The following is a 5,721-nucleotide window of genomic DNA, read 5'->3' as shown; positions in this document are numbered from 1 at the left end:
TAGAAAGCAATCAGGTTGGTCAGGCATGACTTTCCCTTGGTGAATCCGTGCTGACTGTTCCTGATCACCTTCCTCTCTGCCAAGTGCCTTAAAATGGATTCCTTAAGGACCTGCTCCATGATTTTTCCAGGGATTGAGGTGAGGCTGACCGGTCTGTAGTTCCCTGGATCCTCTTTCCTCCCTTTTCAATAGGTTTAAGGCTTATCACAGCAGGGAGGCCATGGTAAAGATAATCTGCTGTGCAGAGGGGGAAGCTGAGGCATCAGGCCTCATTGACCTGTTGGCAGAATGTCAGTGACTCAACCCTAGAGGATATTGACATCTGCAGTGATTTGACCGCAAGCGAGAGGGCGGAAGTGGTGTTGGTGCTGCAGGAACACAAAGAAGCGTTTTCTAATAAACCAGGAAAACACCCCTGCTGAGCCATAAGATTGTCACAAACAGGCCAAAACCCCTTCCCAGCAGACCCTACCGGGCCACTGGCTAGGTACAGGAGCAAATCAAGGCAGAGGTGCAAAATATGCTAGACCTGGCGTGATCAGAGTCTGACAGCTCATGGGCATCGCCTGTGGTGCTGGTCCCAAAAAGGGACAACACTGTAAGGTTTTGTGTTGATTACAGGAAACTCAACGCTGTTACAGTGCCTGACGTGTACCCCGTGCCTGGGATCGACGACACGCTGGATACTTTAAGCAGGGCCAAATACCTCAGTTCTTTTGATTTGACTCGGAGATATTGGCAGATCCCCCTGGATGCGGATGCTCAAAAGAAAACCTCTTTTGTTCCCGGTACAGGACTTCATGAGTGCACAGCGCTGCCCTTTGGTTTAATCAATGTAGGCGCTAGTTCTCGGGTGCTGACCGGATAGCAAAGCTTTGGAAGGGCACACGCGACTGACATTGCTGTATTCAGCGATACTTGGGCTGAGCACAGGGAACAGCTGGCGACCGTGCTGTCATAGCTCAGGGAATCAGGCCTGACCATACAACCCACCAAGTGTAAAGTGGGGGCAGCCAAAGTGCCAAGTCTCCCCTGACCCTGTAAAGGTAGAGGCTATAGTGGAATGGCTGCGCCCCGAACTAAGAAGCAGGGTCAGTCTTTCATTGGTCTAGCAAATTATTCCAGAAGGTTTGTGTGGGTTCAGGGATATTGTGTCCCCGAGCACAGATTTGTGTAAAAAGAATAAGCCAAACAGGATTGACTGGACCAAGACATGCCAGGGGGCATTTGATAAGGTGACGAAAATCTTATCGGAGGGGCCTGTCCTAGCTAGCCCTGGCTTTGATAGGATGTTTTGAACTGTGCACGGACGCCTCCAGGACTGCATTAAGTGCTGTGTTGATGCAGTCAGGGGAAAATGGCAAGAAACACCCAATTGCTTTTCTAAGCAAGAAGCTGACTCCAACTGAACAGAATTATTTGGCTGTAGAAAAGAAATGTTATGCCATAGTATGGGCAGGTAAGCAACTGAGGCCCTATCTGTTCAACAGGAAATTCAGGACCCTGACTGAGCTTTCCCCACTAATCTGGCTAAGTAAAACCAAGGACTCCAACTCCAAACTCCAGTGCTGGAGCATCACACTTCAGGAATTTGAAATGGGAATTGTGCATGTTAAGGGGACAGAGAATGTTGTAGCCGATGCACTGTCCAGGAGGGAGGACTCTGGTTTACTGCCTCCGGATTAGCCAGTGGCTAGCCCTCCTGTAGTGCTGTAAGAGGGGAGTGTGACACGCTGTGCCCTATGTACACCCCTGTAGTGTAACCGGGTACTGTCTCCTGCAAAATATGTCATGTGAGGTGTTTTTGGAGCGCTCGTGACATACTGAACACTATTGTTATGGTGGCATGTTTCCTCTGCTGTGTCATATCCCCGAATGTGTGTCTCGCATGGCGTGAACAGATGCAGACAAACACAAGCTGTGTTTCCACAGCAGAGGCATGCATACAGGAACAATGGTCTGGCCTAAGCACCTGTGAGCACTTTGGCTCAAGCGAAAGAAATCGTGGCCATTTCCGGACATGCCCGATACCTGACCCCAGGGGGTGTTGAGGAAACTTGTTAAAAGCTCAGACGTCTTTGTCTCAGGTCACTCCCCTGGAATCTATCTTCCAAGCAACCTCAAAGACTGGTAACTACCATGGGGGGTGGGGGAGATTGGTTGCCAGATGCATTGCAACCAGCCGGTGTGGTAAACTAATGTCATAGATTGAAAGAGACTGGAATATTAATCTTCGTTTAGGATCTGAGTTATCTTTTAGTTAATTGTGATTAACTCCTTGACTCATTATTAATCTTTGGATTTATATTAATCTGACTTGGATTCACTTAAAATCTTGCTGTAGTCAATAAATTTATTTGTTTGTTTTATCTAAAACAGTACATGTGGATTGAGAGGGTGCAGAGACCTCACTTAGAGTGACAGAGCTGGTGCATAGCAATTTCTTTGATAAATTGATGGACCAATGTAAATGAGTTTGCAGGGTGCAGTGTACAGCACTGAATCCTGCAAGATGGCAGTTCCCGTGGTTGCATCTGGGACTGGGGTGTTTGCTGGGAGTCTATCCCATGAGTGGCTGGCCGGAAGTGCTCCTTCACTAGGTCAGAGACTGATTACTCGCAGGAGGCTGGGCGTGGACTGACCCAGGAGTTCACATAGCAAAGTGGGGTTAGTTGGGGCCCAGGAGTGAGGAATCGGGGTGACACCGCTACACACCAGTCCAGATAGCAGGGGGGGAACGTCATACTGAACAACAGGGTTTCCACCCTGTCACTGTCTGGTCCGTTCCACTGACAAATAGGCCTTACCTCAGTGAATGTTTCCTGAATCTTGCGGCTGGAACAATTAAAGAGCCAGGGAATTCGCCCAGGCTTTGATGGCACTCAGGAGCACCTGAGTTGGCCCTGCAAACCTGAGCAGGAGATGGGGGAAAGCTGAACAGCTGAACCCATGGCCAGGTGCTGTAGGCAAAGGTAGCGGTGCCATGGTGCACGTGGGCACGGCTCACAGATTTCATACTTCAAAGTTATTCGGAGATTTTGGGGCCTGCAGACAAACATCGCACAAATACACCGTCCGCAACATTCCATGTGTTGGTTACTGTCATCAGCCAGTCAGGGAATAGAAACCATATTTGTGATGTAGAGCAGGAAATGGTAATACCAGACCCAAATAGACCATTAAAAACAGGCACTTCATTGGACGGGGACACAAGACACATGCTGTTGTTTCTGCTGTCTGCTTGGATGTCTAATGTAAGTTGCCAGCCTTCTATGAATTGCACATTTTAGGATCACACATACTTTCTGTGAATGAGATTGGCAGAGACCCTGGGGGGTTTTCGCCTTCCTCAGCAACATGGGGCATGGCTCACTTTGCAGGTTTAAACAAGAGTAAATGGTGGATTCTCCGTAACTGGAAGTCTTTAAATCCTGCTTTGAGGACGTCAGTAACTCAGTCAGAGGTTAGGGGTCTGTTGCAGGAGTGGGCGGGCGCGGTTCTGTGGCCTGCAACGTGCAGGAGGTCAGACTAGGTGATCATGATGGTCCTTTCTGGCCTCAAAGTCTATGAGATATCAGCGTTCCGCACGTATAGCGCAAGCAAAACCTGCATGCTCAAATGCACATGGAAAGTGAGTGTGAAGGCTCATGAATGCTGCTGAGACACGACTCAGGTTTGACCCCCAGCAAATATAAGTATGTGTGGGAGGTGGGGGACCGGAGGAGGAAAGGTCTGGGAGAGGATGGCAGGGCAGGGCTGTGATCGAGGTGCACGTGCCTCTTGCTCAGGATGAGAGGGCTGGTGCCAATCTCTGCTTCAACTGCTTCTTGCAAAATATCTTTGCAAGTGGTGGGATCTTTCCAGAGCTGAACGAGCCGGGGCGGGGCAGGGCAGGGCAGGGCCAGGCTAGGGCTGGGAACAGAAATGCTGAGGGTTCCCACACGGCCTTGTCCCAGAGAATTGCCTGCTCATTCCATTCTTAGCCACGGGAAGAAGCTCCTTGACCCGCAGTGCCCACGACAGGCAGGCCAGGCTCAGCTGGGATTCCCTGGCCTCGGCAGCACTTTGTATTGCGACCCGGTTTCCCTTCCCCGGCAGGTCTGGAGGCTGCCAAGGCTAGCGGGACCGAGCAGCTGGCCCACAAGAGAGATTGGGTTCTGCTCTGATTGAAGCCGTGGCATGGTGCCAGTTTGCAGCACCCTGGCTGCAAGGGGGCAATGCACTGCTCTCGCTGTTGCTCCGAGCTCTGAGCACTGGGACCTTTCACAGCTTTCCCTGCTGTTTCTTTTGCTTCCTAGAGCTGTACCGGAGACTGATAAGCCTGGCCAGATCCCTGCACAGCTGGGGTATTTGTGAGCCAGCTGGAAGCCAGGCTAGGACCAAAGATCCCATGGCCCAGAGACTGGCCAGCAGCAGCACCAAACCCCCCATAGCCAGAGAACTAACTTCATAGCCCCAGGCCTCACGTAGGGGTCCGTGCACAGTGCTGAGCACTGGGCTAAGCCCTGCTCACAGGTCCCCAGGCAGCTCCCTGAGTTGAGAGCAGAGCAACAGACAGAATTGGCTGTAGCCATGCACCACGCTGGCTAACAAGCAAAGCTCTGTCCCAGCTGGGATGGGGCTAGAGGGCAGCTCCTACACTACGGGGCTGGGTGGACTAGGTAGATTGTGTTTGGGGTCAGGCGGTCGTGACTTCTAATCCTGGTTTTTCCTCAGGTAAATCACATAAGTATCCTGTGCACCAATGCTCCAATCAGATGAAAACAGGCTGCTTACCTTGTATTTAAGTGGGGAAAAAGCCCAAAGAGGCTGTTTGCAAAATTGTTACCAATAGCAGCACAGTGAGCAAAGGAGCAAACGGCACCTGTCTGGTGGCTGGGTGACTGATCTGATACCAGCAACAATGGGCTGTTCTAAAGTTCATTCTCCTGCCAGTGCATTGCTCTCCAATCAGAAGTAATTGCCCACTTCACCCACCACACATGCAGCTGCTGCGGGGTGGGAAATGGCAGCTGTTTAACAGGGAATCCCCACGGGGAGCAGCCTTGCTTGGCATCTGCAAGGACCTCTGCAGGTCTGGCTCTCCAGATGTAACTCAGGAGTCGAGTCAGTCAGGAAAGGCCCCTCTGCCCCCCAGGGTAGGGCTGGGCGAGCTCTGCTCTCAGCACGTGAACCCTGCCTTTTCCAGCAAGTGGCTGCAGGCTCTTGAGACCGCGCTAGGGATGGGATGTGGTGCTGAGACCCGGCTGGCCCCTTCAGCAACAGGGCTCCGAGGGCGGGGTGTGGAGGGGCCCGTTTTCCATTGACTGAGGAACGTTTCTGTCCTGTTGCTTTCCAGACCCCGCTCACTGACAGCGAATCAGTCCCAGACTGTGGGCAGAGCCTGACGCAGGTGAGTGGGGCCATCCTGGCTTTGGGGTGCCACCCCCCATCACTGGGGGGGTAGTTCTCCCCTGCGCAAAGAAAGCAGCTCAAAGGGCCCTTGCTGCCTGTTGGTCTGGGAATGCCCCTCCGCTCCTGCAGGGTATCACATGCCATCCCTGGGCTCATTTCATCTTGCTGGTCTCCCATGCAAGCTGTGAGCACGACGGGCGAGCCGACGTGGAGTGATGCTAGCGATGCCGAGTGCCCGGCCCTGTGCCCAGCTGCCTGACTGCTGCCGCTTGTTCACCCCCAGGCACACGCAGAGAAGATTTGGAGAGCGGGCAGACTCCTGTACAG

Source organism: Emydura macquarii, unplaced genomic scaffold, assembly GCF_026122565.2.
Source record: "Emydura macquarii macquarii isolate MOO-44397 ecotype Brisbane River unplaced genomic scaffold, CSIRO-AGI_Emac_v2 contig_1002, whole genome shotgun sequence".
NCBI lineage: Eukaryota > Metazoa > Chordata > Testudines > Chelidae > Emydura > Emydura macquarii.
The sequence above is the reverse complement of the archived record's forward strand: the minus strand, read 5'-3'. Positions refer to the sequence as shown.